The sequence below is a fragment of the Zophobas morio genome, unplaced genomic scaffold, assembly GCF_036711695.1.
Source record: "Zophobas morio isolate AGI-343-1 ecotype UQ-CSIRO unplaced genomic scaffold, CSIRO_AGI_Zmor_V1 ptg000026l, whole genome shotgun sequence".
NCBI classification, from domain to species: Eukaryota; Metazoa; Arthropoda; class Insecta; order Coleoptera; family Tenebrionidae; genus Zophobas; species Zophobas morio.
Window position 1 is genome coordinate 2,007,808 of NW_026972131.1, and position 12,303 is coordinate 2,020,110.

Genomic DNA, 12,303 nt, shown 5'->3' on the forward strand with positions numbered 1-12,303 from the left:
TCAAAATGTTGTTTTATAATTTTGATTTTTTTTCCAAAAATCTGGACGTTTCGGGTGAAAAGTCGATTCGGAGTTGTAAACTACATGTGTAGGACTATGTTATTTTATACAATTGAAAACCCATTTACTATGTACAATTTTGAAGTGACGTCATCGCATTAGTGGTGGGGATGATTAGACAAATTTTGGTTAGCGTTTTACCATCTACATGATATTCTTAATATAAGTACAAAATTTCACAACAATCGGTCGAGTACTTTCGGAGATTATCTGTCTAATAAAAATCCGGGGGCAGACGGACAGACGGACAGACGGACGGACGGACAGACGGACGGACGGACAGACGGACGGACGGACAGACGGACAGACAGACGGAAATGGGAGACCTATTTCTTCGTCTTCTAGGGGTCATGAAAGATCGAGAAAACGTAAAAGTAGAGAGTCGGCCGACGGACTCGATTACAATACTTCCTTTGCTTACGCTCGGGAAGTAAAAATATGATGAGTTTGTACTTGTGATTTATCATTCCATTCATATTTTTTAGATTTTCTTAAGAGGTGGTTCAAAAAAATTAATGAAGTCAATTTATTTTATTGATTAAATTAAAGGCAACACTCATTATTAGTATTACACCCCAACCAACCCAATTTGGTAGACACAAAATTTGTTAAAGGAAAAACTCGGTTGAAACATAAGGGTAGCACGCTTATTTACATCGACTTTAACATTACAGACGTGCATTTGTTTTATGCGTTCACTTGGTTCCGCGAATGTGAAATAGACATGTTTATAATCAACCAATTGTGAATTTCACCGTCAAGAATTAAAATAAAACCCAATGTTTTATATAATAAGCGGAAGTCGAAGCAATAAAACCGATGGTCGTTTTGTTTACAGTTTCTCTGTTTGACTCTCACGTATGCGGTTACGCTTGTCATCTTAAATTAAGAATGTTTATACATAAACGATTTTCAGTTGCCGTATACATGAGTAAATTGTTTCGTAATTTTCTTGATTATAAAAAATCAATATTCAAAACGACCCAATTCATTTTCCCGAAAATTTGGGAGTACAATAATTTTATTCTTAGTATTACACTACATCTATCCCAACTGATATACGTGTCCTTGCAAAAATGTTGATGACGTCATCGCAATTTTTTTTAAATTCCCACTACAAAAATGTAATGAGAAAAAAACACAATAGCCATGCAGTCGTCAAGTTTCCGACAGCGAGGGAAGTACTGTCTAAACTCTTTAGACCAATTTTTTTATTATTTTATTGTTAATTATTAATTAATTTATTAATATTTAAATTTAAAAAATATATAAATTACGAATATAGGAGTATTTGTTATAGATATATGAATTGCGATAATTTGAGTTCATGTTTATCACTGTTAGATAATAATCAGTTGCTGGAGTTCCCTCAAACATATAAGGCGTTTATGACTTCACACCAATTTAACTCCCATTATAATTCAATAGGCCGTCACAACCGGATGTCCTAAACCCGCTCACCGATACCTACCTGAAAAGACCTTTTCTGGTAAAAGCACAGGCCAGGACTGAGTTTTGCATTTTTATTTTTATTTTTACCGACAACTGCACCTTTCGATTTTTTTATTTTAAGTAAAAACAAAGTAACTTTGTGCTCAATCATTTTTTATTACAGCAAATTAGTTAGAATTTTGACATACACAACTATTTACTTATTAACTACTACTACTGCGTATTTATTGATCGAAATAGTCACTGTCATCATCACTCGACTCTTCTAAATTAACAATTAATGGTTTTATCAACCGTGCCCTGTACTGGTCTTTTTCTGAATTTATTCTTCAAGAAGGCACTGTGTTTTGTAGCTTCTGCTACAAACCGCATTTCTATTTACAAATATATGTTTTCGGATCATCGGCAAAATTTTTTGCTAGAATATTTCGAAAAGTATTTAAAAATAAATTGCTACAAAAATACTAATTAAATGGCCTATTATTATTAATTTTTATTTATTTGTCAGTATTTAGTGTAAGACAATAATTTTTAAAAATTTTATTTATCTACTTATTTATTTTTTATTAAAAAAATTAAGCTTGATAAACCTGTTTTTATAATTTGTAAATAAATTTAGTTGTGTTACACTTCTTTTCAATTTTTGGAGGATATGCAACTGCATATCTCTGCATATATTAATAAAGTTACAGCATATTTGCATAAATTTCATGCCTATTACATGATCATATTTCTCAAAATTTTGCTGCATACTTTTCGTTCTCTAGTCATGTATTATTTTTAATATAACAGCAATATGAATGTACCCTCTGGATTTGAAACAAAGGACGGTGACATCGTCAAAATTATTTCATTTATCAAAAAACTTAGTGGACCAGTTTTCTATGATTGCGATCGTACTTATTAAAGATTTTATGTTTTTTGCTTTCAGTATCTTAAAAATATTTTCAAATGTGCAGAATAACGATTAAATAATTAAGGTACGGAAGAAACGTTAATAACAAAATTACTCTTAGTCCGATCCTTCGCGGCTCGGCCGTCCCTGGCACGTGGCATGGTTTACATTTACTAAGCTTGATGAAGGGTCGGCTGTAAAGTACTTTAAACGTCAAAGCCATAAACGCCTTATAGGTTTGAGGAAACTATACTATGCAGCGAGCTCGTTCAATCACTATTAAAAATTTCCACTCTTCAATGTCCCCGAGAAACTAAGTTATTAACAAAGATTTTTTTTTCTTATTTGAAAAAAGTGAATTTCAGAAAGGTCTAACTATTAAAATTTGAACGTGCTCACTGCGCTCGCATCGGACATTTAGAGAATCTAAAACCTATAATTAAAATGCGAGCGCAGCCAGCTGGTTCAGGAACTATTTGAAAATTACTCATCAATGTCCAGGAGAAGCTAAATTACAAACAAAGAATTTCCCTTCTCCAAAAAAAGTTACTTTCAAATAGTTCTACAATTACGAAAGTCGTACTGAAGTTGATGGAACTATAGAAATTTGAATTTTGCTCACTGAGCTCGCATTTTAAAAATTTATTTTTAGGGCAATTTAATTTAGAAGAACAGACATTTGGAAAACCTAGAGCCGACAAGGTAGAATGCGAACGCAGCGAGCTTGTTCAGGAATTATTAAAAATTACTAGTACTTACTAAGAAAGACTGATTTTGGCAAATGAGATCCCTCTAACAAATTAGAGGTTGGGTGGGTGGGCGGGCCTAATACCTGCTAAGATAAGATTGATATTGGCAAATGATCTACTCTCTAGGAAAATGAAGGGCGAGTGGGCGGGGCTAGCAGTTGCTAAGATAAGACGGATTTTGGCAGATGACATACACCCTAAGAAAATAAAGGGTGGGTGGGCGGGGCTAGTACTTGAGATCCTCATAATAATTTAGGGTCTATAGAATAATTATAATAAAACAAACTATGTATAGCGGAATGGCGACGATTCATTATTTTAGAAAAGAATGAGAGCGCAGCGAGCACGTTTAAGTGTTATTAACTTATTAATTATCATTCTCCTGTTTGGTTTAAAATATTATCTCAACAAGTTCTCGTTTGGAATTCAGAATTTTCTGCAATCAAACCAGGAATTTTGATTCTTGTCCACTTTGTTCGATCTGAGTGTTTACGGATTATGGAAACCCACAATAAGAAGGTAGAGTTTTCAAATTTGAAAACTTTATTTTTCATTTGTAACATCTTCACATTTCTTGTGACGATATTTTATTTTCCAATCCACAGAATTTCAATCGATACAAAAAGTTATCATTTACTTCTGAAACAAATCTTGCATAATTTATACTACTTGTTTTTATTATCCTTTTTATATAACCTAAAAAATTAATTAAACAAAAACAACATTTTAAAAAAGCAAAAAATTAAGTAATTAAAATGGAAATAGAATATATTATTCACAATTTATACATAAATTCGGCATTTTTTCTTCCAGTCTCTCATTTTAGGGTGTGTTTTTACACGTCATTTTTGCTGTTAACTTGGTTCATTCAGTACATACTATATGCTGGTTTTGAGTTCTTTGAGGTAGAATTAAACTTTCATCATCAGTCAAAAATACAAAGTGGTGTCCTGAAGCACCAAGAAGAAAAAATTTGAAATTCATAGGAAACAAAATCTTAAAGACATTTAAAAGAACATTGCTTCAAGGTGACTAAAATTTAACATGATAATTTTTTGTGTAAAGAACTCAGCAAGTGGTAACTTTCGACTCAACTGGAGTATTTTTAAGCTCTATTATGAAAGATTGCTTTGGGGTACTTGTTAAGAGCAGCTTAAAAAAGCTGTTTTTTTTGCATTATCACTTCTCGTATAGGTAAAAACTAAACACTAAGTTTCGATTTGGTATTAATATTTTTAAGGTCCAGTCTACAAGGTTGTTTGGGGGTAGTTTTTGAGGGTTTCTTCAAATAGGCGGAAATTTTGTATCGATAATCCCCGTATTGAGAGACTAGCGAATATAAAATTTTGACTTGATTGGAGTAGTTTTAAGCCCCAGTCTGCAAGGTTGTGGGGGTGGGGGGGGGTTAGTTTTCAACGATTTCATGTCGAGTTTTGACTTGATTGCAGTATTTTTAACTCCCAGTCTGCATGATAAACTGTGGTCTGCAAATTAGACAGGCCCCTCATCATATTTTGCACATTTTCGGTAGAATTTATTCGCTAAAATGTTGAGATAACGTCATCAATTTTTTCGGGGAAATAAACAGCTTTATTTTGATTAACAATTTACCTAGCTCACAATGACTTTATTAAAATGTCTCCAAGGTTTCAAGGTATTCAGTTTTGCAATTCTTGATTTAATCAATAAAATGAATTGACTGTTAGTCATTAATTTTTTTCAGACACCCTGTAATATACTGTGCTTGTGATAACTGTCATCTTCAAGATTTCAAAGCATTCGGTTTTGTAGTTCCTGATTAAATCCATTAAATAAATTGACGCATTCATTAATTTTTTTTTAGTCATCCTGTATATGCAAATCCAAAAAATATTAATGGAATGATAAATCACAAGTACAGACTCATCATGTTTTGTACATTTTAGATAGGATTTATTCGGTAAACTTTTGAGCTGACGTCATCAATTTTTTGGAGGAAATAAGTAAATATAATTTTCAGATATACTGGTCGAAAACGTCAAAAATGCCAAAATCAGTCTTATCTCATCAAATACTAGCCCCGCCCACCCACCCTCTATTTTTTTGGAAGGAATGTCATTTGCCAACATTGGTCTTATCTTAGCAAGTATTAGCACCGCCCACCCACCCTCTTCTCATTCAAACTACTTATTTTGTTTCTGTTTAGTCTAAGATCATTCATTTCATTCAGTTCGCATAAAATCAATCACTGAAAAGGAGACAGGGAGGGTGGGCGGGGCTAATTGTGTTCTTCTTTCGAGTGGGAATGGAAACTAATAATGGAATAATGGAAAAAAAAAATTATAGAGAGGTATTTTGACGAAACTCTAAAAATTGCTGTATTTCAGTTAGTCATTTTAGATAAACGATAGAAATTTCCGAAGAAACAAAACCGGAAATGACTTCTGGATATCGAGATCTACAAGAAAATGTCTTCAACTAATTTTCGAACATATGTAGTTGAAAAATGGTCGAAAATGTCAAAATCTGTGTTATCCACTGCTGGCCCCGCCCACCCACCCTCTATTTTCTTAGAGAGTATGCCATTTGCCAAAATCAGTCTTATCTTAGCAAGTACTCGCCCCGTCCACTCCCCTTTTTCTCATTCTAATGACTAATTTTATTTTTGTTCAGGATAAGATCATCCATTCAGATCGGATAAAATGAATCACTGAAAAGGAGGCAGAGTGGATGGGTGGAGCTAATTATGTATTTCTGTTGAGTGGGAATGGAAACTAATTATAGAATCTAGGATGTGAAAAAGTAAAAAAAAGCGCTAAACGTATTTTTTTTGTTAAAATCAGTGTTATCTTAGAATTTTCGATTTTTCTTTTTTTTCGATTTTTCGTCTTAAATTTTTCAGTTTCTCGATTTTTGGCGTTATCTATTTTCGATTTTATAATTATCAAATATTTTCGTGTCCCCATTTTTTTCGACTTTCTGATATTTCGATTTTTGGATTTGTCGACTTTGATTTTTCGTTATTTCAGTTCTTCGACTTTTCGATTTTCTGGTTTTTTAAATTTTCAATTTCTCGATTTTTCGAAGTTCCATATTTGGATTTTTCCACCTTTCAATTTTTTGTGTTTTCGCTTTTTTGACTTTCAAGTATTTCAGTCTTACGTTTTTTCGACTTTTCGATTTCCCGATTTTTGATATTTTGACTTTACGATTTTTCGACTTCGATTTTTAAGAACTTTAACAACAAAACATTGAGTTTATTTTTGGAGAAAAACTTCAAAAATAATATTCCTGAGGAATCAACTCCAACAAAAAATTACTTGGCCCAAATTTACGATCATAAGTATTGTGTGTTTTTGCTATTTTATTTATTTAGTTATTTCACATTGTACTTTTGTAGGTGATTAATAGAGCTAGAACAGATATTGTGGTTCACGATATTTGGATAGCAGTAGATGAAACTACAAATTCTAATGGGCAATACGTTGCAAACATTGTAGTGGAAAAATTATCTGGAGAGGCACATGTAATTCTATTAATTATTAAAAAAAAATCTATTTTTTCGGACTTTGCTATGTGGTCTGATGTAAGCCAAATTTAAATCTGGTCTGTGACCTAATTTCTGAAATGATGTTAATTCAAATATAATATGCCCACCGAGAATCAAATACGAAAAACTAAAACTTAACAACTTAATTCATGTAATCAAACTGAAGATGTCAGTGGTTTAATTTCCAACGTAAAGAAAGTATTTGTTTGCTAGTACTTGCTAAGATAAAACTGATTTTAACAAAAAAAGTTACAGTTAGTGCTTTTTTAATTTTTTCAGATCCTAGATTCTATAATTAGTTTCCATTCTCACTTAACAAAAGAACATAATTAGTCCCGCCTACCCACCCTGTCTCCTTTTCAGTGATTGATTTTATCCAATCTGAATGAAATGAATTATTTTATACTGAACAGAAACAAAAGTAGTCGTTTTTTTTTTCTAGTACTTGCTAAGATAACACTGATTTTGGCAAATGACATATTCTCTAAGAAAATAGAGGGTGGGTGGGCGGGGCTAGTAGTTGATAACACAGATTTTGACATTTTGGACCATTTTTCAACCATATTCGAAAATTAGTTGAAGACATTTTCTTGTAGATTTCGATATCCAAAAGTTATTTTTGCCTTCGTTTCTTCGGAAATGTCTACGGTTTTTCTAAAATCGCTAATTGAAATACAGCAATTTTCAGTTTCGTCAAAATAGCTCTCTATAAAAATTGTGTAGATAAGAAAGGAAATTATTATTAATTTTTGTTTCGTTATTCCATTATTAGTTTCCACTTCTAATCGACAGAAGAACAAAATTAGCCCCGCCTACCCACCCTGTCTCCTTTTCAGTGATTGATTTGATCCGAACTGAATGAAATGAATGATCTTATATTGAACAGAAACAAAATTAGTAGTTAGAATGAGAAGACAAGATAAGACGGATTTTGGCAAATCATATACTTTCCAAGAAAATAAAGGGTGGGTGGGCGGGGCTAGTATTTGATGAGATAAGACGATTTTGGTATTTTTTACATTTTCGGCCATTTATATATTATATAATTTAATTTAACACAATTTTTGGTATAAATGCAGACGGACGTAACCATTCGCAAAGTTTGGCACAATCTGAAAAGTAGTATTTAAAGGGGAACGATAGACGAGAGAGAAGTTTGAATTGGGCGCCATTTGTTGCCTTAAACGCAACCAGCAATTCTTCTTTAAATCTACCTGACGCGCTGGGATAGACGACTACCGGACGTGGGTCATAAAAACATCCTAAACCGATAATGCAGAATAATGATAATTTATGACAGGCGGCCCACAACATACCTTCAGCACAGAATAATCATTTCTCGTATTCTTTTGACATATTAATTTTAATATTTGAGATAATTATTATATTATTCAAACACAATTTAGACACTGTAGAGCAAACAAGGCTTATCAAGCCCGTCTATTAGTTTCTTCGCCTAAATGTATTATTAATACCGTTTTCAAATTACACCAAAATTGAAAAATCGAAAACTTAATAATTGAAAAATTGAAACATTTTAAATGAAAAAAATCGGTAAACCGAAAAATTGAAAAATCTATAAATCGAGAAATTGAACAATCTAAAAATTAAACAATCTAAAAATCGAAACATCAAGGAAAACAAAAAATTAACGGAACATCTAGAACTTAAAAATTGAAAAATTAAAATACCTATCGAAAAATTGAAAAACCGAGAAATCGAAACATCAAAAAATGGAAAAATTGAAGAACCGAAACATTGCAAAATCTCAGAACTGAAATACTGAAAAACTGAAAAATGGAAGGAAAATTGAAAAATCGAAAAAGTGAAAAAATTCAAAACTGAAATCTTGAAAAACTGAAAAATGGAAAGAAAATTGAAGAATCGGAAAAGTGAAAAAATCCAAAACTGAAACATTGAAAAATCCAGAAATCGTAAAATTGAAAAATCACAATTGAAGAAAGAATTGAAAAATCAAGAAATAGAGAAATGGGAAAATCAAAAAATCAGTTAATCGAAAAATTGAAAAATCGAAAAATTTAGAAATGTCAAAAATTAAAAACTGAAAAATAAAAAAAAATTAAAATCGTAAAACTGAAATATCGTGAAGTTAATAAATTGAAAAACTGAAAATTTTTGAAAAAAAAAAAAATCGTATCAAAAACTAAAAATTAAAAAAATCGAGAAATTGAACAATCAAAAAATCAAAACATTGAAATTCCAGTCAGTTGATAAATAGGAAAATTTAAAAAACAAAAATTTTAAAAATCCAAGAATTGAACAACAAAAAAAATCTAAGCCTGAAAACTCAGAAAATTGAATGATCGAGAACAAAAAATCTAAAATTTAAAAATTCGACAAATTGAAAAATCATGGAACTGAAAAATCGAAAAGTCGAGATAGTGAGAAATCTAAAAGCCCAAAACTTTAAAAACTGAAAAATTAAAATATCGAAAAATTTAAAAACCGAGAAAACACAATATCAAAAATTTGAAAAATTGAAGAAACGAAATATTGCAAAATTCCAAAGCTGAAATATTGAAAAACCTAAAAATGGAAGGAAAATTAAAGAATCGAAACAGTGAAAAAATCCCAAACGGAAACATTGAAAAATTGAGAAATGGAAAAATGGGAAAATCAAAAAAATTAGTCTAAAGAGTTTAGACAGTACTTCCCTCGCTATCGGAAACGTGACGACTGCATGCCTATTATGTTTTTTTTTCACATTAGATTTCAAAGCATTCGGTTTTGTAGTTCCTGATTAAATCAATAAAATAAATTTGCGCATTCATTAAATTTTTTGAGTCAGCCTGTATATCCGAATCCAAAAAATATGAATGGAATGATAAATTACAAGAAGAGACTCATCATATTTTGTAAATTTTAAATAGGATTATACGGCAAACTTTTGAGTTGACGTCATCAATTTTTTGGAGGGGATAAGCAAATATATTTGGACTAAAAATGTATTATGCTCTTTATAATCTTAAAACATTTGCAAGATTTCAAAGCATTGGGTTCTGTAGTTCCTGATTAAATCAATAAAATAAATTTACGCATTCATTATTTTTGGGGTCATCCTGTATATGAAAATTCAAAAAACATGAATGGAATGATAAATCACAAGAAGAGACTCATCATATTTTATACAATTTAGATAGGATTTATTCAGCAAAATTTTGAGGTGACGTCATCAATTTTTTAGAGGGGATAAGTAAATATACTGTGATTAAAACGGTCCTGGTTTAATAACAAAAAAATATTGTTCGTCTATAAAACAAGCTCGTCTTAGACAAAGTATTCGTAAAAAAATATGTCGTAAAAAAATTTACGTATGCTGGTGCCGACTGCGATTATGGTTTAAATATTTTTTAGAAAATCCTGTCGTGGATGTAGAAACATTTGTGACAGCCAAAGAGGTTTTTTTGAGAAAATTATCTTTGAATTTAAACCAAATCGAAAAAGACACTAGGCAACAGGCACATTTGGGCAAAAGAAAGAGAAATTAGGGTTACGGCTTCAAATTTTGGACGTATTTACAAACTTAGACCCACTACAGCAATAGCTAAAACTGTGGAATCTCTGTTGTACAGTACATTTAGAGGTAACAGTTATACATACTATGGACAGCAAAGTGAGGAAAAAGCTGTCAAGTGTTTTTAAATAAATAAAAATATAAAAACTGAACGGCGTGGCTTGTTTATTTCAAAACAATTTCCTTACTTGGCTGCTAGTCAAGACAGGGTTCTAGAGGATAGGAGTGCATTAGTCGAAATTAAATGCCCTTCAAAATCGCAAGATTTTTCTCCCGAAGAAGCGGTTAGAAAAAAAATAATCAAATTTTGTACATTGACAGACAGAGAATTGAAACTAAAAAAAAATCATGACTACTTTCAAGTCCAGGGACAAATGTGTTACGGGTATTTCACAAGTTTATTTTGTTGTGCGGACACCCAAAGGAATAAATATAGAAAAAATTTATAAAGACGAAGAAAAATATGTAAAAACTTGGCAGAGTTTACTTTGGCGCATTATTGCCCGAAATAATTGATTCAAGAAGAAAGAGGAACCTGGCTTTGCGAGAGATTTTTTTAAAATAAATAAAATTTGTTTCTATTTTTTTATTTACTTTAATAATTTATTAGGAGTACATTTTTCATCACCAAGACTTGCATATTTTTATTATAAATATATTTTGAAAATGATCTCTCGGCAAATGAAAACATATACGAGCACTTTTTTCGAATAATTCGAAAAATTTTGTACTTATATTAAGAATATCATGTAGATGGTAAAACGCTAACCAAAATTTGTCTAATCATCCGCACCACTAATGCGATGACGTCACTTCAAGATTGTACATAGTAAATGGGTTTTCAATTGTATAAAATAACATAGTCCTACACATGTAGTTTACAACTCTGAATCGACTTTTCACCCGAAACGTCCAGATTTTTGGAAAAAAAAATCAAAATTATAAAACAACATTTTGAAATTTAATTTTTAATCTGCTAACCAGAATGCTTTGAAATGTTGCAGATGTTTTAAGGCTATAAAGAGCATCATAAATCTTTAGTCAAAAAATATTTGCTTATCCCCTCCAAAAACTTGATGACGTCAGCTCAAAAGTTTGTGGAATAAATCATATCTAAAATGTACAAAATATGATGAGCCTGTACTTGTGATCTATAATTCCACTCATATTTTTTGGATTTGCATATACAGGGTGACTCAAAAAAATTAATGAATGCGCAAATATATTTTATTGATTTAATCAGGAACTACAAAACCGAATGCTCTGAAATCTTGCAGATGTTTTAAGGTCATAAAGAGCATAATAAATGTTTAGTCAAAATATATTTGCTTATCCCCTCCAAAAACTTGATGACGTCAGCTCGAAAGTTTGCCGAATAAATCATATCTAAAATGTACAAAATATGATCAGTCTGTACTTGTGATCTATCACTCCATTCATATTTTTTGGATTTGCTTATACAGGGTGATTCAAGAAAATAAATGAAAGCGTAAATTTATTTTACTGATTTACTCAGGAACTACAAAACCGAATGCTTCGAAATCTTGAAGAATTTTAAAATTATCATAAGCATGGTAAATTTTTGATCAAAATGTATTTGGTCGTCCCCCCTAAAAAATTTATGACGTCACCACAAAATTTTGCTGAATAAATCCTATCTAAAATGTACAAAATATGGTGAGTCTCTTCTTGTGATTTATCATTCTATTCAAATTTTTTCGATTTGCATATACAGGGTGACTCAAAAAAATTAATGAATGCGTAAATTTATTTTATTGATTTAATCAGGAACTACAAAACCGAATGCTTTGAAATCTTGGGAATATTTTAAAGTTATTATAAGCATGGTAAACTTTTGTTCAAAATGTATTTGTTCATCCCTCCTAAAAAAATTGATGACGTCACCCTTAAATTTTGCTGAATAAATCCTATCTAAAATGCAAAAAATATGATGAGTTTGTACTTGTGATTTATCATTCCATTCATATTTTTTAGATTTTCTTAAGAGGTGGTTCAAAAAAATTAATGAAGTCAATTTATTTTATTGATTAAATTAAAGGCAACACTTATTATTAGTATTACA